Source organism: Bos indicus, chromosome 27 (genome assembly GCF_029378745.1).
Source record: "Bos indicus isolate NIAB-ARS_2022 breed Sahiwal x Tharparkar chromosome 27, NIAB-ARS_B.indTharparkar_mat_pri_1.0, whole genome shotgun sequence".
NCBI lineage: Eukaryota > Metazoa > Chordata > Mammalia > Artiodactyla > Bovidae > Bos > Bos indicus.
This window is the reverse complement of record NC_091786.1, coordinates 17,131,737-17,156,784: the sequence shown is the minus strand read 5'-3', so window position 1 is coordinate 17,156,784 and position 25,048 is coordinate 17,131,737. Positions and strand designations below refer to the sequence as shown.

General features: G+C 38.6%; 1 long non-coding RNA gene across 4 annotated transcripts in view; it reads left to right on the top strand.

Moving 5' to 3' along the window:
• Positions 1-25,048, top strand: part of LOC139180227 (uncharacterized) — a 478,513-nt gene that overhangs the window by 376,176 nt on the left and 77,289 nt on the right. For all 4 annotated transcript variants that reach the window (XR_011564557.1, XR_011564556.1, XR_011564555.1 and 1 more), the window contains one exon: positions 785-856. This is a non-coding gene — a long non-coding RNA (uncharacterized lncRNA). The remainder of the gene's footprint in view (positions 1-784; positions 857-25,048) is intronic.

The window sequence follows — 25,048 nt, the reverse complement described above, 5'->3', positions numbered from 1 at the left end:
ACTGGACTGCCATGGAAGTCCCTAGAGACAAGTTGTATTTATGATTTTAATATTAAGTGAATTGAAAACACTCTTTTAAAATATTTTTTTTTTACATTTAAACATTTAAATGATTCAGCATAGTCATGGCCACTCAAGGAATAAGATGATGCCCCTGAAAAAATTTGGATTGGATATTAAGACTGATGGTACCATCCACACACCAACAGGGTGTGAACAGTTTATAAGACATTTGAAAGAGAGGACATCCCGCATGAGCCAAAAAAAGAGAAAGGCTTGAGAAAACAAGAAGAAAGCCTGGCCTGGGGTTTCTGTGGTGGCTGGAATGGCAGGAAAGTAGAAATGTTAGATGCTCAGTCGTGTCCGACTCTTTGAGACCCCATGGACTGTAGCCCCCCTGGCTCCTCTGTCCATGGGTTTCTCCAGGCAAATATACTGGCGTGGGTTGCCAGTCCCTTGGGGATGGGCGTTTTTTGAGTGGCATGAACTTCCTCTTGGTACCAAAAGAGAGAGTACCCAGACTTTTATGTCATCTTGTCCAGATATACAAAGGGAGGAGACAGGGGTGAGGCTTAAAAAACTGTTAGCAGTCAGATATCAAAAATCAAGTCAGAATCTTTCATTATGCTTGGGATTTGCTCTGTTTATGTAATATCGAGCTGCCTTCAAAAGTTAACAGTGCCTTATACTGCGCAACTTGACAAGCATAACAGAACAAACGAGAGCCTCGGATATAGACACACTGAGTTCACATTCTAAGTTGTTGCTTGTTTTCTTTTCACAGGGCTCTGATGAGCAATGGATGAGAAAAAACAGATGCAGAACGTCTGGTGCACACGGGAGATGGTCCATAACAGTAAGTCTTTAGATACTTTGCTTGAGATTGTCTCAAACGTTGATGCCTCTATCGCAAATTTGATTGCTGTTGCTGCAGATCAAATACAAAGAAAATTTAACCTTTGCCAAAAATAAACAAAGTGGAACACTAGTTAAAATGGTAAGGACAGATTTTAACCTGTAATAATTTGCCATAGAGTCTAGCATGAACTGAACTCAAGTTTGATGTGTACAGAGGTGAATGGGCATTTTAGAGAGAAAATGTGTGTCAAGAGAGGGAGCAATCAGGGGCTTGGTGAACAGAGTCTGGTAAATGAAATATTACAAAAAGCAGGCATAGGGATTGATCCATGTGAAATCCACGAGGGTTTGCTAACTGGTGCTTGTTGAAAAGTCGAAGTTTAGCTCCTCTTTTCCCAGAGAGACTGAGAGACGCTGGCCAGTCTCTAGGTGTTGGCTGAAACAGTGGATTTTTTGGCAGCATTGAATTTTCTCAGGCAAGTGCTTTAGGGGTGGCTAAAGTCTTCCCAGGGATGCGGCCTTGAGCTGCTAGAAACATGTTAGTGTTTGTTCAAGTCTCTATAGGTCAAGCTGGAGGCCTAGTTAAGAATAGAGATCAGTGGACCCTGGTTAAGAGTTTGGTCAAGGAGAGCATCTTGGCACCTTAAAAGGGAATATTAGAGAAATGGCTTTTGGAAATTTATACTAAATTTGAAAACTGCTGAAATTGTTTATTAACATAAATTTTAAAATTCTAAGTCTTGTTTAGAGATAAAAATCTCAGCACATGAAGTTATCATATTAGTATGAGGTTGAAAAAGTATATGAAATTTATTCTATTTTTGGCTAAAGTTTACAAAGGCAGTTTTTAAAATTTACTTTGAAATAATTACACACTTACAGGGAATTGAAAAAAATATATACAGGAGGTATCAAATACTTTTCATTCAGCCTCCACCAGTAGTAACACCTGACATCATTATAGTACAATATCAAAATCAGGAAACTGACAACGTACAATCCAAAGAGCATATTCAGGTTTTATGGGTTTTATTCTTAGGCAGGAAAGTTAGTATTCTACCTCTACAGATATGCTGCATCTGCAATGCACATAAAAGACCCTTTGGTCATCCAAGCTTCGGCAGGTACCCATGACGAGTTGTACTCTTCAGTACCGTTAATTCTGTCATCTCAGTACACAGGCTCAATCCTTTCTCTCATTCTTTGGCCTTGTTTTGCTTTGCTTTATTTTGACATAACTTCAGGCTTTGCTTTATTTTGACATAGCTTCAGGCTCTCATAAAAGTTGCAAGAATTGCACAAAAATTCCCTTATGCCATTTACGCAGATGACTCAAATATTCATATTTTACCACATTTACTTTACTCATCCCACACATTCATGCACATTTTTTAGCTGTTTTCTTCTGAATACTTTAGTGTTTACTGCAAAGCAAAGCCATGCTCTTTGCAACCCCAGCACAACTTTAAAAATCAGGGAATTAGCATTGACACAATACCATGAGACACTTTATATAATTTACTCATTTTGCCAGTTATCTCAATAATACTCTATACAGCAAATGCATTCAGTTGTCATGATTTCAATCTCCTTTAGTCTGGGGCACTTCCTCAGTAAACATTCCTTTGTTTTCTGTGACACTGACACTTTTGAAGAGCACAGGGCTGGTTATTTTTGTGGACTATCTGTCAACTGTAATCTGTCTTCTTTTCCCTCTTGATTAGGGTCGGGCTAAGCACTTTTAGTCAAAAATGCCATATAAGTAATTCTAGTTCTCAGTGCCTCAGATGCGGAGGTGGAAGAAGTTATTTGTGCCATTATCGGTTACATTAATTTTGATTGCTTGGTTTACTTTGTTTTCACAGCTTTATCCGGTATAAAGCTATTATTTTTTTCTGCCTGTGCGAATATAACCTTGGCTCCCTCCCCTTCCCCTAATCCTTTAAGGTTCAACTCAAATTTGCTCTTCTACTTGACATATTCTCCACTGTATACCTATGTTATTAAGAACTTAGCTTCATTACTGTGTTGATTATATGGGGAAGTAACATTTTTTCTATAGTACCTAGTAGGTCAGAGACCTTTGTCATTAAAGACTTTATCATATTTATCACTGTATATTCTAGAAAGATAATAGGTTCTTAACGACTGTTAATTGACTAAGCTAGCAAATGAATAAATGAATTCCAAAAGGTAGATTTGAGAAGTATTACCTTCTTTGTTTTATAAAGATGAATAGTGAAGGTCAGCAGAGGAGGGTGATTTATGACTGCAAGATCTTAACACAGCTGTTGATTAGGTAGCAAAGGATATTACTGAGCTAATTTTGGGGGAGTTCAAAAGCCTGCTTTCATTTACCATAACTCAGGAAAAGGAAGGCAAGAGACTTTTTACATCTCGGTTCACGAGCCTAGATGGGTTAGAAAATGTTTCGTGACTGGAGATAGCCCACCGGATATATCAGTTAGCGATACAGTACAGCCCACCGCAACTTTAGTGAACTGCGGTAACACTCCTTTTTCATTCACACTCTTCTGTGGGTTATCTGAGAATCAACCCATCTCGACTGAGGCCAGCGGGCTGGCTGTAAGCTTCAGGTTGGACCTAGCTAGGCTCTATTTGTCTCTTATTCTCCTGAGCAGCAGACCCTCCCAGACTGGAAGAACAGTTGGCAGAGGCCATACCAGGCAGCGCCTCCCCGGCCGGTGTGCAGAAGCGGCACACGGAGCCTGACTTTCATCTCCTGTTTGCCAAAGCCAACCACGTGGCCAAGCCCAGCCTCATGAGGGCCAGTCCATACCCTCGGTGCGGGTGTACAAGAGGGACAAATAATTAGGAAGAGTAATTTGGGGGCAATAACACAACTACTGCAGAAGTACAAGCACAGGGATGGCTATATGCCAACTTCAGGTAGAGGAGGGACCCAGTGAGGTTGACGCATCTGAGAGATCTCCTGAGTGTCGAGGTGCCCAGGTGCAGGCAGGTGTGTCTACCTGGCATGTGCCAGCTCCCCCTCCATACTCCCTGTGCTCTGCCAAGTGCATATTCTCATCAGATCTAGAAATGCCATCTTCCCAATGACTACATATGTGTGCTACCTAAGGCATTTAAACATTCTGATGTTCAGCATATGCCCGCCTAATTCACACAGTTGTTGGCAGAATAAAAAGTCACACAAGAGAAAATACTAAAAAGTTGCAAGTACGACACTAATAATGCCTTACTGTTATTGCTGCTGTTTCGCTCTTCAGTCCAGATGTTGGTTGCTCCCCAGAGTACATGGAGATGCTCGTACTCTGGACAGGAGCTTACTCCTGAGTAGACACACCAAGGTTTATGTTGGCTTGTATGGGACAGTAGTAAATGAGTTCTTCCACTTCTGTAATTTCTAGAAAGGACACTAGAAAATGTTCTGGATGCCAGGGGTAATTTTTCAGCAATTGAAAAAAAGAAGGAGGGAGAGAAAGATGAAGAAAATTCCAAAAGAAAAGCATCCTTCCCTAGAAATCCAGTTTTCAACAGATATTTAGAACTGAATTTTGTTCTTGTTGATTTGGGTATAGTGTATTACACTTAGTATGCATATAAAAACCATGTGAACTCCACAGAGTAGATGGTTTACCCTCCACAATAACCGCAAATAATCTGCCATAATGTTGCATTTTGCCATTTATATGTTTCACAGAAACTCAGAGTCAAACAAATAGGATTGTAACACACTAGTTTAGGGAAAGGATTGTTTTTTCTTTTGAACTTTTTATTTTATATTGAGGTATAGCAGATTAATAATGTTGTGATAGTTTCAGGTAAACAGCTAAGGGACTCAGCCATATATATATATTTATTCATTCTCCCCAAGCCCCCTTCCCATCCAGGCTGCCACATAACATTGAGCAGAGTTCCCTGTGCTATACAGTAGGTCCTTTTAGTAGAACTGAATTTTTAACATGTTTGCTACTTGAAAAACAACTTATATTTCCAAACACAATGTGATCAAGTAAAAAGCATAATAAATTCAGGTAAAATTCACTAGAGGTCTCTACCTGCTTCACAAAGAGCAGATAAAAAAAATCTTTTCTTCAGATATGCTCACACTCCTCCCGTTATTCAAGTCATAACTGTAAAAGTCATGGTCTGCTTTTATGGTTCTGTGGGTCTTTTTGGCAACAGAAAGCAAAGGCTTAAGTCTTTAATATGAGAATGTGAAGTAGCTGCTTTGTTGTGTCATCTAGTCATGACAAGTCTTTACCTCAAAACAAAAAATACAGCCCATCATTTGCTGAGTTTATCGGGGCAAAAAAGAACAACCATTTTTAGTTTTAAACAGGAAGTGTAAAGAAACTTTTAATAGATAAAGAGAAGAGAAATACGTAGAGCCAAAGGATGCTTCTATAGATCACACATTCAAGAAAAGCATTTACTATCTCCACATTTTCATTTACCCTTCTACCCCCCACCAAGGTATAACTTTATAACCTATGAAGGCTAAAGACTTGCATTCTGTGGTGCCAACCCTCTATTCTGTTTATTAGCAGCAATCTCTTTTCTTAGCCATTTTCTTTGCTTTTGGGGGGAGAATGACTATATAAAGGAGAATAGTTTCAGAGTTTCTAAGCAGTTCTATGAATAGATTGGTCTCTGGTAGAACTAACCATGCCTAAATTTGATCCATGCAGACACCATTGTCAGAGTAGCCCTCTTAATTCTCATTTCCTTCTCAAACCTAAATGCTTCCAGCAGGCACCCTAAGCACACGTTCCTGACTGACTTGAGGCGTTTTCCCAGATTTCTCTTTGGTAACTTGCATTTTGCACCAAACATATCTCACACACACATGGCAGCAAATATAATGCTATAGGGTGTGAGGCATGCAGCTCTTTCCCTATTTCATCTCAAACTTCTCGCTTGTCTGAAAGTCAATATTCATACTGATCATTTTAAGCACATAACATAGCTCTCCTCCAGAGCTGAATAAGCCTCTGGGGAAAATGCAGGACGAGTAACAGTCTGGTTCTCTTTTATAGAGAATGAAATATCTGAGCTTCTAGAACTATACCTTCGATTTCAGGAAGTTTGTCTTCTTCCTAATCTTTTTAAGTTGCATGTCATTTGCCATGTGGGTCCTTCAGATGACAGTGCTCTGCAGAAATAGTTTTAAGTCTTTCTTTCCAAATATTTGGCTTTGAGGCTTTATTACCCTCCTTCCCGCTTTTATTCTGTTCTTTCTTTTCCTCCTGAATTTAATTATGAAATCTGATTTACCAAACAACAGATTCATTATATTCTTTAATGAGTTTATTCTTTATTCATAAAGAGGCTTCAAATATGTTATCATAGAATACATGAGAGAGGAAATCGTGAGTCCATCCAAGTCATTTTCTAGGTCAGTATTTCTTGATGATATGTAGTCTGATAACATTGCCTTTTCTGTGTATTGTTTTTTTTAAATTGCCATGCACTGCTTGGTACAGTGTACTGGTATAATTCTCACAAAGTCAATCTACATATACTCTGGATTTAACTAATCAAGGTTTCCGATATTATGTAATCACGTTTTAAAATGTAAAAACAGTAGATTTATGATCTCCTTTTTTATTGTGGTAAAAAACACATAAATTTTACCATCACAATCATTTAGAAGTGTATACAGTTCAGTAGTGTTTCGTATATTCACATGGTTATAAAAGAAGTTTCCAGAACATTTTCATCTTGGAAATCTAAACTCTTTACTGTTATTGTTCAGTCACTAAGTCACGTCTGACTCTCTGCGATGCCATGGACTACGGAAACCAGGTCTACCTGTTCCTCACTGTCTCCCGATTTTGCCCAACTTCATGTCCATTGACTCAGTGATGCTATCCAGCCATCTCATCCTCTGCGTCCTCCTTCTCCTTTTGCCTTCAATCTTTCCCAGAATCAGGGTCTTTTCCAGTGACTCAGCTGAAGTTCTATACTCACTAAACTGTTCCTCTTTTCCTCCCCCTGGCAGCCCCTACTGGCCACCATTCTATTTTCTATTTCTATGAATTTGGTTACTTTAGATACTTCGTAACAAGTGGAACCGTATGGTATTTTTTGTGACTGCCTTATTTCTCTTAGCATATCGTCCTCCAGATTCACCTGTGGTGTAGTATATATCAAAATTTCCTTCATTTTTAAAGCTGAACAATATTCCATTGTGTTTGTGTACATTTTCTGTTTGCATTTCTCCATTGATGGACATTTGAGTGACTTCTACTTCTTTTCTATTGTGAATAATACAGGTAGGAACCTGGATTCACACAGATTGGCTGTTGCAAAGGACAGAACTATATATGATAAGCACTTCAACATGTTGAGTTATCTGAATTAAGTATAGGAAGTATTTTCCCAAATTCTGCAGTGAACACTAAAGAAATATTTCAGATTAAATACCTTGCCCTACAAACAACTTGCAATGATGAGTAACAGAGGTAATTAGATTAAAAAAACTTTAATTAAGCCTGTCTTTTACTTAGGTCTTACCTACATGACTCAAAGCCATTCTTAAACTTAAATGGGAAATGTGTATGAGGGATGCACATTTGAAGGGTTCTCAGGCTGCCCTCTTCCCCCAAAGAGGCCAAAGTCTGATCTTCACTCTTTATAGTCACCCCACTGAAAGGCAGCATCTAGTCACTCTCTGCTTCCTGAGAGTGACTGTTACTTGATCATGCACTCAATGGGGCTTTTCTGAATACAGAAGTACCAAGAGTCATTTTAGGAGCCTGGTTCTTTTTTGTGGCTCCTGAATCATCCTAAAGACTTTTTTTTTTTTTTTTTAATGTTTTATTTTGTATTGGAATATAGCTGATTAACAGTGTTGTGATAGTTTCTGGTGAACAGCAAAGGAACTCAGCTATGCATATATATGTATCCATTCTACCCCAATGGCTTCCTTGGTAGCTCAGCTGGTAAAGAATCTGCCTGCAATGCAGGAGACCCCAGTTTGATTCCTGGGTTGGGAAGTTCCCCTGGAGAAGGGGTAGGCTACCCACTCCAATATTACTGGGCTTCTCTGGTGGCTCAGAAGGTAAAGAATCTGCCTGCAACATGGGAGATCTGGGTTTGATCCCTGGTTTGGGAAGATCCTCTGGAGGAGGAAAAGGCTACCCACTCCAGTATTCTTTCCTGGAGAATCCCCATGGACAGAGGAGCCTGGCAGGCTACAGTCCATGGGATCACAGAGAGTCAGACATGACTTAGTGACTAAGCACAGCACAGCACAGCATTCCACTCCAAACTCCCCTCCCATCCAGGCTGCCATCTAACGCTGAGCTGAGTTCCCTATGCCAGATAGTAGGTCCTTGTTGGTTATCCATTTTAAATAACGGATGTGTGTGTACATGTCCATCCCAAACTCCCTAACTATCCCTTCCCCACTGGCAATCATAAGTTCATTATTTGAGTCTGTGAGTCTCTCTCTGTTTTGTAAGTAAGTTCATTTGCATCATTTCTTTTTAGATTCTACATGTAAGGGATGTCATACAATATTTCTCCTTCTCTGACTCACTTCACTCGGGATGACAATGTGTCAGTCCGTGCATGTTGCTGCAATGTCATTATTTCATCCTTTTCAATGGCTGAGTAATATCCCATTGAATATAGATACCACATATTCTTTATCCATTCATAGTGGATTTTTGGAGATTTAAAACTCTTTTACCAGTATTATCTGTGACCAGTGACTAAGCTTAGGGAGTTCACAATAAAGTGAGAGGTACATGAAAGCATTGGTTTAAATGTTATTCATAGAAACACTCATACTTGCTTTGGATGTACTATGGTAACTGTGCCTCTGTGATGATATTGTGATGCCATGACCTGCTCTCTTGTTGGTTTCACTTTCTGGACCATGAGCTCATTGGAAACAGACTTTGCTTTATTCAACAAGGTCTCTCATATGCACTGTTACTGCTATTTACCTCAAGTTGTAGTAATACCTATAAGATACAAAATGTGAGACACATTTCAAAACAGTTGAAATCATTAAAGTAAAAGGGCCTGTAGCATGTGATTATTATTTATTGGTAGCAATCCACTTATGAGAAGGTTCCAGTACACAGTCTAGTCAGAAAATAGTAACAGATTGCATTGAAAATGGATTTTCCTTTGTAAGAACAAGGAAGAAACATCTTGACACTGATTAAGAGAAAAGTGTGCAGTGTTAGTAAAAACAAATGTCCCTTGGGCCCTTCAGGTATTATTTTGACCTACATAAGTAACATGTATGCCTAAGTATAACAAATTGTAGAGTTTTCAAGTGGTTTAAATGCTATAGAAAAGTGATATTACTAGGAAGCATTCTTTAGATGTCTCTTTGACTCATTTATAAATATACGTATATATGTATAAGCACAAATCATACAAATTAGTAATTTAGAATTTTATTGGTGTGTGTGGTTAATTAACAAAAAGTAAAAGTTAGTCCTTGACCCTGCCTTTGGTAATAATCCGGGACTATTAGAACCTCATTTATTTTCTCAGAGCAGTATCACCGTGGAGTTATAGTATCGACAAGAGCAACTCCTGTCTTTACTGGGAATGCTGCAACTACTGTGTCATAAATCAGAGAGCTCTAATGGGTTGGCGGAAGGGAAGCTGCTGTAAGGAAACATAATTAAACCACTCTTTGAAGGCAGGGTGTGAAGGTAACTAAATCCATTTCTCCCTTCCATGAACTCCACTCTTACGTGTGTTTGCAAAGGCTGTATCAGAAAACCAATTACAGATGTAGCTTCTGCACTTGGCTTGCTATCGCAGAGGAGCAGCTAATGTCCTGTAAACACTACTCTGTTATCTTATTAATTGAAGAAACACAACTCAAAAGGGAAGTGTGTTTACTTCCAAGGTAATTAAAAGAAATATTGAAAAGGCTGGGGACTCGATACCAACCGGCCTGCCTTTCAGAAAAAGTGACTGACCTCAAACTTGCATTTAACGCTCATCTCTCTAAATTCTCACCAGGACGTTCTTAAAGGATCAAGTTAAAAATGTCAGAAAAAGGTTTGTTCTGTAAGGATGTATAACTTAAGGAAGCATTGTCTCAAACATAAAAGAAATATTTATGTCCTTAGACAAAGGGACTTCAAACCAGTTAGCCAAGAAACAGGCAAGCAGTCTAGTAAGTCTTTCGAAGGTAAAAATGAAGACTCATGAATAATTCAGGTACAAATAGTATAAGAGGAAACGAATACTCCTCACCTACAGTTATCTGGGGAAGACTTTGTGACCAGGTGCAATTTCAAGAGCTTTTTTGAGTGATGAGAGTATTCGAATTGATGGTTTCAATACAATATTTAATTTATTCTAAAAATACATATAGATACACTAAAATTTTAGACTGTATATAGAGATATTCTTAAAAGACAAAAGTTCAGAAACTCTAAACCAAATTTTATTCAAGAATAAATTATGCCACAGAGCACTGCAGCAGAAATTTACTTAATGATCTGAAATAGTGAATGTGCTTTCCACAGAAATTACACTGTGAGTGAAAAAAAAATGGGACTACTTACATGAAGAACAAGTGAAACCCAGAGTTAGCAGAAAGAAGGAGATAGTAAAAATCAGAGCAGAAATAAATGAAACTAAAGGGACAATAGAAAAGATGAATGAAACTGAGAGCTGGTTCTTTGAAAAAGCAAAATTGACAAACCGTTCGCTAGAGTTGTTAAAAAGAAGAAAGAGAGAGTACTCAAATAAAACCAAAAAAGAAAGAGAATTACAACTGTATCAAAGAAATACAAAGGACCACAAGAGACCACATTGACATTGACATTGAAGTCACTCAGTCGTGTCCAACTCTTTACAACCCCATGGACTGTAGCCTACCAGGCTCCTCCGCCCATGGAATTTTCCAGGCAAGAGTACTGGAGTGGGTTGCCATTTCCTTCTCCAGGAGATCTTCCCGACCCAGGGATTGAACCTGGGTCTCCCACATTATAGGCAGACGCTTTACCATCTGAGCCACCAGGAAAGTCCCATAAGAGAGAGACCACAGTAAACCACTTTACACCTGAACATTGGACAACCTAGAAGAAATTGGAGAAGGCAATGGCACCCCACTCCAGTACTGTTGCCTGGAAAATCCTATGTATGGAGGAGCCTGGTAGGCTGCAGTCCATGGGGTCGCTAAGAGTCGGACACGACTGAGCAACTTCACTTTCACTTTCTACTTTAATGCATTGGAGAAGGAAATTGCAACCCACTCCAGTGTTCTTGCCTGGAGAATCCCATGGACAGAGAAGCCTGGTAGGCTACAGTCCATGGGGTCGCACAGAGTTGGACACAACTGAAGCGACGTAGTAGTAGTAGAAGAAATTAGTAAGCTCTTAGAAACATACAATCTTCTAAGACTGAATCAGAAAGAAATAGAAAATATGAATCAAGTAATTGCTAGTAAGGAGGTTGAATCAGTAATCAACCGCCCCCCCCCAAAACAAAAGTTCAGGACTTTACTTCAACATAAATTGCTAGCATCCAAAATAGAGAATATGATTACAGCTTAGCTAAAGTCTTTTCAATGTTCTTGTTAGATCCCCAGCTGTCTCCATATAAGGGACTCTTAGGGTCAGTTTACTTTAAAGTCCCAGTCTCATTAAGGATGCTTTGAACATGCACATCTACCTTAATTTTCTCAATCATTTTTAATGAGTTATTTATGAAAGCAAACAACCAATGTATTTACTTGCTCTTACTGCTCACCATAGGTACCAGAATATCAAGAGAGCAATAAAATGCTGAAAAATTGAAGATGGATAATTTGGGGTAGGCATAAGCTCCATGCTTAACATTTAAACATAAATTTAATGTTTCCTTCAAGTTTTTAAGAGATTTAAGTTGTTGTCTTCAGGCAATCTAAGCACATGGTAACTAGCGTGAATGTCCACATAAAAATGTGATAATAAAAATGGTCACATATGAAACTTGCTCAGTCGTGTCTGACTTTTTGTGACCTCATGGACTATACAGTCCATGGAATTCTCCAGGTCAGAATCCTAGAGTGGGTATCCATTCCCTTCTCCAGGGGATCTTCCCAACCCAGGATCATACCCAGGTCTCCCGCATTGCAGGCGGATTCTCTACCATCTGAGCCACCAGGGAAGCCCAAGAATACTAGAATGGGTAGACTATCCCTTCTCCAGCAGATCTTCCTGACCCAGGAATCAACCTGGGATTTCCTGCATTGCAGGCAGATTCTTTACCAGCTGAGCTCCCAGGGAACCCCCTAAACATATCTTTAATGTTTCCTTCAAATTTTTAAGAGATTGAAGTTTTTGTTTTCAGGCAATCAGAGCATGTGATAACTAGCACGAATGTCCACATAAAGTTGTGATAATAAAAAGGGTCACGTAGCATTCCTGTAAATTTGGTAAATGAGTCCTGTCAAGACTCAACCCTGGCAGTAGCTTCTTTGTGGGCATAACTCACCCTTGCTTGCAGGTTCCTGTTTGGAACATCATGACCTTACTGAGCAGTAATAAGAACCACTCTCCTGTGGCACAGTAGCGCTGGTAATCTCTGGGAGTTATGTAAAAAAGAAGGGCAGGCGACAGTATGCTGTTCATTCGTTGAGTCGTGTCTGACTCTTTACAACCCCATGGACTATTGCCCGCCAGGCTCCTCTGACCATGAAATTCTCCAGGCAAGAATACTGGAGTGGGTTGTCATGCCCTTTTCCAGGCATCAACATGGAGATTTGCCTAATTTTCTCTGATTTAATCTTTCTTTCTTGGCTCCTTTTCCTTCTCTCAGGAAAATTTCATGGAGAGTATGTCTTGGATCCTTTCCAACTAAGGCAGGTTTTTAGACCCACTGAGTAGAAAATATTTCAACAAATCATGTACTGTATGCTTTTTTTATTTGTACAATTATTATGTATAATTTTTTGTACATAATAAAAAACAGTGTAGAATGAAATCAAATGCTTAAATGTGGAGGAAGAGAGGGACCCATCTTGGTCTCTGGAACAAAGCCTTATCTTTTGACTTATTCATCTATTATGAGTGCTCTGGCCCGTCCCAGGTTCCCTTTTTTAAAATACAGATCCTTCTTGGATTGGGATATATGTTAGCACCTTTCATTCTTCACAGCATCTCTATGAAGAAGACCTTACTTCATTTCACAGTTTAAAAGAGGGAGACCCAAAGCACAATTGAGTGTTGAGATTTAAATTCTATCATCTAACTCCCCAAACTGAATTTTTACCACTAAACTTGCCTTAATGTTTCAAAGGGAATCATTAGAAAATGGGAATTTTAATAGAGAGGTTGACGTAATGAATTTGGAATTTTTATTTTTTTCATCTCCCATAAAAGCCAAAACTATAGTTCAATTCAATTCAATTAAAATTTATAGGGAATATTCTATGCCCAGGGCAGTGCACTCAGTACTGAAAGCTACAGACACATGAGAAGATTCAGTCCCTGTCCTCAAATAATTTATATCCAGCATGAAAAAAGAAAATATGATTAAATTTGACCAATCTTGACAATCTGATGCATAAGACAAGTACTGTATCTTGTCCTGTATATATATTGTTAGAAGAATATGAGATGTTGTAGGGCTGGGAGAAAGGGAAAAATCATTTCCCAATGAGATGGGCCAGCTTCAAAGGAACCTGAGCGACACAGGATGACTCAGAGAGAGAAGTAGGAAGGGGAAGACAGTAGAGAGTCACAAAACAGATTTTTCTTTGCTTCCACAACATTGCTTAAAAGAAACAGAAGTCTTTTTTTTTTTTTTTTTTTGGTATACCTGTTTCTGGTGTAAGTCAGCTTTGTGTGGAAAAGCCTTTTCCACCCAAAGACCATGTTAACACTTGTTGTTCAGTCGCTCAGTCATGTCCGACTCTTTGCGACCCCATGGGCTGCAGCACGCCTGGCTTCCCTGTCCTTCACCATCTCCCAGAGCTTGCTCAGACTCATATTTGAGTAAAAAAAACCCTTGAGTCAGTGGTATCAATGTTAACAGTGGTGACAAGCAAAGGAAAGCTCTGGGAGGGTGTGAGAGTGCTGACTCAAGCCCAGAAGATCTTCCAGTCAGAACTGAGGAACCAGGAGCCCATGACTAAGATGCATAATAGCCCTCTCCCTGACCTCAGGCTCTGTGTGCTTCTGAAATCTCCCTGGCCCTTCTTCCCTCTCCCACCCCCTCCAGCAAAGCTTGTAACTGTTTGCATTAGAGGCTGGAGTTCATGGAAAACAAAGGTGAATATGGTTTTGGGCTACATGACCCTTGTGAGTTGTTTTGAAAGGATTCCCTGAGGCGGGAGGAGAAATAAGACAGGACAAGAAAATAACCCAAGGGGGAAAGTGAGAGAACTAAGTTTGGAAAGTCATATATACCCCCAGGGGAAAAGAGTAGGAAAGAACTGGTTTGAGGGAAAAAAAGAAAAGGAAAAGTTGGAAACACAGGGAACAGTAGGAAGTTTCCACTTGTGAGTGAGAGAGAAGACTATTTCCTAATTTGTATTAATCTTCAACATACACAGAAAATGACCTTCAGTTTTCAAATCTGTCCTTGGGATTGCTCCTTTCTAATAGTTTCTTAGTACAGATTTTCTCATTTGAAAATTAGTTCATCTTGGTAATGTTTACCACTTGCTGGCTTTATTGTCTTTTCTTCATTGTGCTTTGAGAAATTGAGAGATTATATTACCTCATGAAGTCACATATGCAGCATCTCACTGTGTTTTTGAAATGTTTGCTTATAGAACTTGGAAATAGTCCCACTACAAGCAGGGAACATAGAAGGCTGTAAATTTGCTGGGGCTGCTGCAACAGAATACCACAGACTGGGGAGCTTATCAACAACAAAAACTTGTTTCTAAAATCCTGAAGGCTGGACCTCTGTGATCAGGGTGTCCACGGGGCGGAGGGTGAGCCCTCCTCTAGGTTGCAGACTTCTTTCTCATGTGTCCTCATGTGATAGAGGGAAGAGCTCGTGTGTCAGGTCTCTTTAATAAGGGCTCCAATCACCTCCCAAATATCCCACCTCCTAATGCCGTCAACCTTGGGCACTAGGTTTTCAACATAGGGATTTGGGGGTAGGGACAGAAACACGCAGACCTTAGCATAGGAGAACTCACAAAAGGTGATTCACCTCCAGGATGACTTTCCACTCTTTCAAACAACTCGTGTGTGTGTGTGTGTGTGTGTGTGTGTGTGTGTGTGTGTGTATTAGTTGCTCAGTTGTGTCCAACTCATTGCGACCCTGTGGACTGTAGCCTGCCAGGCTCCTCTATTCATAGAATTCTCCAGGCAAGAATACTGGAGTGGGTTGCCATTTCCTCCTCCAGGGGATCTTCCTGACCCAGGGATCGAACCCAGGTCTCCTGCATTGCAGGCAGTTTCTTTACTGTCTGAGCCATCAGGGAAGCCCTAAAACAACTCCTAAATTCCTAAAAGTATAAAGTAAGGAATACAATTAAAATAAGAGAAAGGCAGAAAATTTGTGATGGAGAATTAAAATAAGAAGTGAACTATTTGAAGAAATCAAGGGATTATAACTAAATTCTTTTGATTTGATATAGAATTTATTATTAATTATAGTTGCTAATTAAGGACCATTTTGAGATCCCACTAAGTGCAAACATTTTTCACTGATTGGTGATTTTATTAAATTTTCTCAAAATCTACATAAGTTGAACAATATTCTCATATGGCAGTTGAACTTAGTAATTAAAATAGTCAGTCAGTCAGTTCAGTTGCTCAGTCGTGTCCAGCTCTTTGCGACCCCATGAACTGCAGCACGCCAGGCCTGCCTGTCTGTCACCAACTCCCGGAGTTCACCCAAACTCATGTCCATCGAGTTGGTGATGCCACCCAGCTATCTCATCCTCTGTCGTCCCCTTCTCCTCCTGCCTCCAATCCCTCCCAGCATCAGAGTCTTTTCCAATTAGTCAACTCTTTGAATGAGGTGGCCAAGCATTGGAGTTTCAGCTTTAGCATCAGTCCTTCCAGTGAACACCCAGGACTGATCTCCTTTAGAATGGACTGGTTGAATCTCCTTGCAGTCCAAGGGACTCTCAAAAGTCTTCTCCAGCATCACAGTTCAAAAGCATCAATTCTTCGGCCCTCAGCTTTCTTCACAGTCCAACTCTCACATCCATACATGACCACTGGAAAAACCATAGCCTTGACTAGATGGACCTTTGTTGGCAAAGTAATGTCTCTGCTTTTGAATATGCTATCTAGGTTGGTCATAACTTTCCTTCCAAGGAGTAAGCGTCTTTTAATTTCATGGCTGCAGTCACCATCTGCAGTGATTTTGGAGCCCAAAAAATAAAGTCTGACCCTGTTTCCACTGTTTCCCCATCTATTTCCCATGAACCGATGGGACCGGATGCCATGATCTTAGTTTTCTGAATGTTGAGCTTTAAGCCAACTTTTTCACTCTCCTCTTTCACTTTCATCAAGAGGCTTTTGAGTTCCTCTTCACTTTCTGCCATAAGGGTGGTGTCATCTGCATATCTGAGGTTATTGATATTTCTCCCAGCAATCTTGATTCCAACTTGTACTTCCTCCAGCCCAGCGTTTCTCATGATGTACTCTGCATAGAAGTTAAATAAGCAGGGTGACAATATACAATCTTGATGTACTCCTTTTCTTTTTGGAACCAGTCTGTTGTTCCATGTCCAGTTCTAACTGTTGCTTCCTGACTGCATATAGGTTTTTCAAGAGGCAGATCAGGTGGTCTGGTATTCCCGTCTCTTTCAGAATTTTCCACAGTTTATTGTGATCCACACAGTCAAAGGCTTTGGCATAGTCAATAAAGCAGAAATAGAGAGTTTTTCTGGAACTCTCTTCCTTTTCCCATGATCCAGTGGATGTTCAACCGGTGTCTAATTCCTAGGTCTCTGCATATCCTCCCAAGGTGGTTAACTCAAAGGTCTACTAGACTCAAGACCTGTGAGGGGTAGTTCAGAATCCTCAGATTAGGAGAGTAGAGCTTGACAGTATTTTACGTATATAATAGAGTACAACAGAATTTATTTTCAGACATTAAGTATGCCTCCCCAAAAGACAGAAAAGAGTGGACTAGCCCTGGAGGTCACCGGTTTGTGACTGCATCCTGGCATGCTATTTCCTTAATGTACATGCTTAGAGACATATTCTTGAAGCAGCTTTCACTTGGATTTAAACTTTTTTCTTTTTCCTAATAGAAGTCTGAGCTTATCTCTTCTCTATAATGAAAAGTAAATGCTTTTATGCTTAGCAGAAAAGTAGCTTTGCAAATAAGCAAATATACCCGTGGTTTTTGGATTATTTTCCCCACTAATATCCTTGCTAATATGTCATAAACAGTGGCTGTGTTTGAGTTTGGCAGGATGCCACAAATAAATACAACTGCCTGGAGTTTAAACTCCAAATGCCTGGAGTTTAAAATTTCCACACGGCATTTCCACTATAACCACCACGTGGAACTATAAGGCTTGATAGACGTTGCCAGATGCCTGTGTTGGAAACCTTATATGTGTGCTGACATTACCATTGCCCTGGGATGCTCTGTGGCTCTCAAGTAGAGAATAAAGAACTACCACTGCGTTAGAAACACCCAAGTGTGAGTTCAAAGGCAGGAGGGCAATAGATAAGGATGAGAAAGCGAATGTGTGATAAGAAAATCACATAGATTCTTTGCACACTGAATCTGGTTTGGAAGAGCAGCTCTTTCTGTAAAACATGCCTCTTACAGGAAGATTAAGACTTTATTTTCGCATTTGGCGAGATTGTTGAATTTTCATAAAATATCTAATTTGGTGAACACTGGACTAGACAGAAATGTTCCCTAGAATCAGATGTGCTCTTTTGTTCATCTTCTCTCCCCACATTTGAATTGTGTCTAGGTCTAGAATTGAGTATAATTTGGTTGACTGGAGCAAGGTTATATGGAAATGAGACAAGAAAGGAGCATTCCACACAATTTACTTTTTTAATTACACAAAAGAGAAGACAATAAGATTTCTCTGTCAACAGTAGTCTCAGAGTGAAAAGGGAAAGCATACTGAGGAAACTATGCTATATTCTTCATTATTATGATCACAAAACAACATTTTGTCTTTGGCTTTTGGGGGAGGTATTTAAAAAAAAAATAAAGGATCTTACTAGAATTTAATATCCAAACATATATAAGGAACTCTTACAGCTCAATAGCAAAAAAGACAATATGAATGAAAAAAGATCAAAGAGGACGTGAATAGGCATTTGTCCAAAGAAGACACAGAAGTGGCCAACAAGTACATAAAAAAGGTACTAAACATCACTAATTACCGGAGAACTACAAGTCGAAACCACGAGATACCACTTCACACCTGTCAGAATGGCTATTATCAAAAAGACCAAAGATAGACAAAAGAGAGCCCTGATGCACTGATGGTAGGAATGTAAATTGGTGCAGCCACTATGGAAAAAGTACGGAGTCCTCAGGAAATTAAAAACAGAACTACCTCATGATCCAGCAGTTCCACTCTGGGTATATATCCAAAGGAAATGAAGTCACTGTTTCAAAGAGATATCCACACTACCTCCATGCTCACTGTAGCGTTATTCACAATAATCAAGACATGGAAAGAACTTCAGAGTCCATCGATGGATGAATGGATTTAAAAAATGAAGTATATATGTATGGATAAATAGAATGTTATTCAGCCACAGAAAAGAAGGAAATCTTGTCGTTTGTGACAACATGGGTGACTGTGAGGGAATTATGCTAAGTGAAATAAATTAGAGAAAGAAATATCTTACAAGTACTATATGATATCACTTACACGTAGAATCTAAAGACATCAGAATGGAAACAGAGTAGAATGGTAGTTGCCAGGGGGCTGAGTGGTAAGGGAAATAGATGTAGGTTAAATTTCCAGTTTTATCATGGATAACTTCCAAGGATCTAAAGTACGGCATGCTGACTGTAGTTAACAATACTGTATTTTACACTAAAAAGTTGCCCTGGGAGTAGAGTTTTAATGTTCTCACTATAATAACAACAATGACAGAGTAGTAATTATGTGAGGCAAAGATGGAGGAGCCTGGTGGGCTACAATCCATGGGGTCGCAAAGATTCAGACATGACTGAGCGACTGAGCACGAGTGTGCAAGGTTAACTAACTTCTTGTAGTAAACGTTTCACAATATATAGCTGTATCAGATCTTCACATATATACCTTAAACTTACAATGTTTTATGTCAATTGCATCTCAATAAACAAACAAAAAGCCAAACAATTTTCACAAGCATCTCAAACTTAACATTTCGGATCAAGCTTTCATTATTTTTGTCTTGGAATACCACAGTAACCTTCTAAGTAGGCTTACCACCACTGTTCTCTCCTCTATGTTGCTTCTAGAGTGTTCTTCCTAAAACAGAAAGCCAGGCATGTCACTCCACTGTTCAAATGGAGGCAGATGCTGAATCCAACTTGATCCTTAACGTGGCATAAGTGTCTTGATAATCAGAAACCTCACAGCCTCCTAATTCCTACTGTATGTTCCCCTTTGTCTCATGGCCCCTCTCCCTCTCTGTTTGGATTATATTATTCCAAATACCATGTCATACTTTATTTACTTTCTTTTCTTTAACATGTACTGCCTTTTTTTTTTTTTTCAAGATATTCTATCTCCTGATTTGCCACTTTACCTCACCCTGGGGAACCAGGGAACACCTCTCATCCTTCAAGATGCAGTTCAGTTATCACCTCCTTTCTAAAGCCTGTCCTATTGCGCTAAGTCACTTCAGTCATGTCTGGCTTGTTGCAACCCTATGGAAGTAGCCTGCCAGGCTCCTGTGTCCATGGGACTCTGCAGACAAGAATACTGGAGTGGGTTGCCATTTCCTGCTCCAGGAAATCTTCCCTACTCAGGGATCAAACCCATGTCTCCTGCATTGGCAGGTGGGTTCTTTACCACTAGCACCATGTGGGAAGCCAAAAGCCTTCCCTGCTGCTGCTAAGTCGCTTCAGTCATGTCTGACTCTGTGCGACCCCAGAGACGGCAGCCCACCAGACTGCCCCGTCCCTGGGATTCTCCAAGCAAGAACACTGGAGTAGGTTTGCCTAGCCACTCATTACTTCCTGTTGGGTTCCTCCAGAGAACTTTCACCAAAGCAATGATCCCAAAAGATGCTTTCCTGTTTCTCCTTACTAAGGTGAAAAGACTAAAACTTAAGTTTTATCTGGTAATTGGCTGTCTAGTACCAGCTTGTTAGAGATGATCATTAGACATCCAGGAATTGTGCAAGATGACTGTTAAATTGTGGGTAACTTAAAATCAATCACGGTAGGAGAATTTACACCCCCAAATTGCCAAACGCTATGCATAAGGATACTTCCATAATCTAACAGAGTCGCTACATAGTCAGTAGAATTGCTCAAATTATTAATGTGATTTCAATTAGCTAAAAATTATTTGGGCGTACGTAAATAGAGATAATTACACAAACAACGATGGAATTTAATACATGATCACAGTTTGAATTATAATCAAATTATAAGAAACAAGTACAGATTTCAATTTTTTAAATAATTAGAGGTTTATTCTAAGACAGCATGATCTGTAGGTACAGGTAGGGTGGCTCAAATACAGGAATGTTGGCTTATTAATCTTTGTGTAATTATATATCATGAAGAATCTGGCATGTGGTTGATCCTCATTAAATTATTATTAAGCAAATTTCCACATGAAAAAACATGGAGTATATTTCTGTATCTGAAGGGTTGGTTATTTTTATCCACTCATATAGAATCACTGCTGGAAACTGGCAGTGCCCATATGGTAAAATTTTGTTCAGAAACAAAAAAAATTAAGCTAGTTAAAAGCAAAAGAAAAAATTTTCCAAAAAAAAAAAAATCTGAAAAACAATTCCTTTTTCCCCCAAGATGTTGATTTTTAGGGATATTATATGTTGAATATTTTGTGATGTGCTTAATTTTTATTAACTATAGAGATATTTATGTATAGTAGCTATACTATATACAACCATATTTATGTTTATTATCAATATATTAGCTACTTATTATTTATATAATTTTTAGAGTAAACATATATATATATAGAGAGAGAGAGAAAGAGAGTAACTATAATCTTATAAATAATTGAAGCTACTTATAGTATAGTGGAAAAAATTATTTATGTACACAGTTAACCAGAAAGTTTTCACATATATTTGTGTTTAGATTCATTTCAAAAGTCATATGTAATTTACATCACTGGTTGTCAGTTTATGCGTAAGTATCACTAGAGGAGCTATATAAAGCAGCGGCTGTCACTGTGTAAATGATGAAACCCACAGAGCCATATGGGAACCAGCAGGTTTAAGACAATATTTTAGATTACTTTGTCCAGTACACTTATTTTACAGATGAGGAAGCAGTGTCAAGAGAAGTTGATTTTATTTGTTTGTCTTTATACACCTTGCTAAGGGCATAAAGTGAAGTCGCTCAGTTGTGTCCAATTCTTTGTGACCCCGTGAACTGTAGCCTACCACGCTCCTCCGTCCATGGGATTTTCCAGGCAAGAATACTAGAGTGGGTTGCCGTTTCATGTCATTGTCTTTTAAATCAGCATATTTAATAGTATATAAACTTTGTGTGGGTGTGTTTTGCCTATATGGAAGCTAAGAATGCTATTCAGAAATTATCAAAGACTATAGAGTAAAAGAAACATTTTATTTATTTTTTTAATTTAAATTTATTTATTTTAATTGGAGGCTAATTACTTTACAATATTGTATTGGTTTTGCCATATATCAACATGAATCCGCCGTGGGTGTACACGTGTTCCCAATCGTGAACCCCTCTCCTACTTCCCTCCCCATACCATCCCTCTGGGTCATCCCAGTGCACCAGCCCCAAGCATCCTGTATCCTGCATCGAACCTGGACTGGCGATTTGTTTGTTATATGATATTATACCTGTTTCAATGCCATTCTCCAAAATCATCCCCCGCTCTCCCTCTCCCACAGAGTCCAAAAGACTGTTCTATACATCTGGGTCTCTTTTGCTGTCTCTCATGCAGGGTTATCGTTACCATCTTTCTAAATTCCATATATATGCGTTAGTATACTGTATTGGTGTTTTTCTTTCTGGCTTACTTCACTCTGTATAATCTGTTCCAGTTTCATCCACCTCATTAGAACTGATTCAAATGTATTCTTTTTAATGGCTGAGTAATACTCTATTGTGTATATGTACCACAGCTTTCTTATCCATTCATCTTGCTTCCATGTCCTGGCTATTATAAACAGTGCTGCACTGAACACTGGGGTACACGTGTCTCTTTCAGTTCTGGTTTCCTCGGTGTGTATGCCCAGCAGTGGGATTGCTGGGTCATAAGGCAGTTCTATTTCCAGTTTTTTAAGGAATCTCCACGCTGTTCTCCATAGTTGTTGTACTAGTTTGCATTCCCACCAACAGTGTAAGAGGGTTCCCTTTTCTCCACACCCTCTCCAGCATTTATTGCTTGTAGACTTTTGGATCGCAGCCATTCTGACTGGCGTGAAATGGTACCTCATTGTGGTTTTGATTTGCGTTTCTCTGATAATGAGTAATGTTGAGCATCTTTTCATGTGTTTGTTAGCCATCTGTATGTCTTCTTTGGAGAAATGTCTTTTTAGTTCTTTGGCCCATTTTTTGATTGGGTCAATACTCATATCAGATAAAATAGACTTTAAAACTAAGGCTGTGAAAAGAGACAAAGAAGGACACTACATAATGACCAAAGGATCAATCCAAGAAGAAGAGATAACCATTATAAATATATATGCACCCAACATAGGAGCACCACAATATGTAAGACAAATGCTAACAAGTATGAAAGGGGAAATTAACAGTAACACAATAATAGTGGGAGACAATACCCCACTCACACCTATGGATAGATCAACTAAACAGAAAATTAACAAGGAAACACAAACTTTAAATGATACAATAGACCAGTTAGACCTAATTGATATCTATAGGACATTTCACCCCAAAACAATGAATTTCACCTTTTTCTCCAGCATACATGGAACCTTCTCCAGGATAGACCACATCCTGGGCCATAAATCTAGCCTTGATAAATTCAAAAAAATTCAAATCATTCCAAGCATCTTTTCTGACCACAATGCAGTAAGATTAGATCTCAATTACAGGAGAAAAACTATTAAAAATTCCAACATGTGGAGGCTGAACAACACGCTGCTGAATAACCAACAAATCACAGAAGAAATAAAAAAAGAAATCAATATGTGCATAGAAATGAATGAAAATGAAAACACAATAACCCAAAACCCGTGGGACACTGTAAAAGCAGAGCTAAGGGGAAAATTCATAGCAATACAGGCATACCTCAAGAAACAAGAAAAAAGTCAAATAAATAACCTAACTCTACACCTAAAGCAACTAGAAAAGGAAGAAATGAAGAACCCCAGGGTTAGTAGAAGGAAAGAAATCTTAAAAATTAGGGCAGAAATAAATGCAAAAGAAACAAAAGAGACCATAGCAAAAATCAACAAAGCCAAAAGCTGGTTCTTTGAAAGGATAAATAAAATTGACACACCATTAGCCAGACTCATCAAGAAACAAAGGGAGAAAAATCAAATCAATAAAATTAGAAATGAAAATGGAGAGATCACAACAGACAACACAGAAATACAAAGGATCATAAGAGACTACTATCAGCAATTATATGCCAATAAAATGGACAACTTGGAAGAAATGGACAAATTCTTAGAAAAGTACAACTTTTCAAAGAAGAAGCACTTTAAATTTATGGGATCTAAGTAGCAATCCAGTCAATAGCTGAGTGCCCACAGAGGAATTATCACGACAAGCACGTTACACACACCAACCCACAGCTCATATTCTGGTGAATAAATTTGGAATCTACCAGATTTTTGTGTGTGTTTATCTTTTGTTCTTCATACATTGTGTTCTTTAATCATTAGTTTTATTAATTTTGTGAAAGTGAAGTTAATCAATCATGTCCAACTCTTTGCAACTAACTTCATGGACTGTAGCCTGACAGGCTCCTCCATCCATGGGATTTTCCAGGCAAGAATACTGAAGTAGGTGGCCATTTCCTTCTCCAGGGATTGAACCCAGGTCTCCTGCATTGCAGGCAGACTCCTTACCATCTGAGCCAACAAGGTAGTTATTTTTAAGTAACTTTGAATTTCCCACTGTCACGTAGCAAGATTAGTTTTTATATTGTTTTCTTTTTTCTAATTTCATATTTTTATTGTTTTGAAATGTAGAGGGAGATCATTAATAAACAATTTTATCAAACTCCTTTACCATTGATAGTGAAGATATGAAAAGTAGTTCTTAATATATAAATTGTCACACTTGATAATTCCTTTCTACCAACTGTCTCATTTCTGTCATCTCTAATAGAAGAAATTTTGGAAATCCATTTCAGCTAAATTTATCTGATCATTGAAAACTCTTACCTGAGTGTGTTTTTCACATATCTTATTTTGGGTGAAATTCGCCACCCCCGCCCCCACAATTTACCCTTGATTAAGGTCAAGATGTTTCTTACAATTTATATTAAATATTCCTCACAGTTTAAGTTTTAAATTTATGGCCAAAGAATACAGATTCCCATCAAGCGATAGCATGGTTTATGCCAGTGGATAACCAGCTCCAAGCATTCAGAGTCCCATGTCATGTAACTATGATCTCAGTGGAATTAATTTCATAATTCAACAGGTAAACTTGTTAGACAAAGAAAAATATCTTTAAGTTCTTGTTAAGGGCAGAGACCATATCATCTTAATTCAGCATGTAACATAATGCTAAGAACAAATAATTCGTCAGTAAATATGTATCGAATTGAACTAGATTTAAAAAAAAAGTCATCCAAAATAAAAAAACCTCAGCCCCCTTACAGGATTCATAGTTTTTCAAAATGTCTTTCAGCTTGTACCTTGTATAATTATATTTAATAAATATTTCTATAATATCACTTATGGTAAAAATATATATCTTCTTATTACCTTATTAAGTTATTTAAAACTAAAAATAAATGATCTAGGAAAATAAAGTTTTTCTTCTTTCAATACAGAGACAATTTCAGAATCTTCTTCCAACTACTCAAATGTTTATTGACCACTGAAAATATTTTTGTACTAGGTAAAAATGGTCCAGGATGTAAAATGCCTCAGAAAGATAAATTAGGCACAAGTTCTTG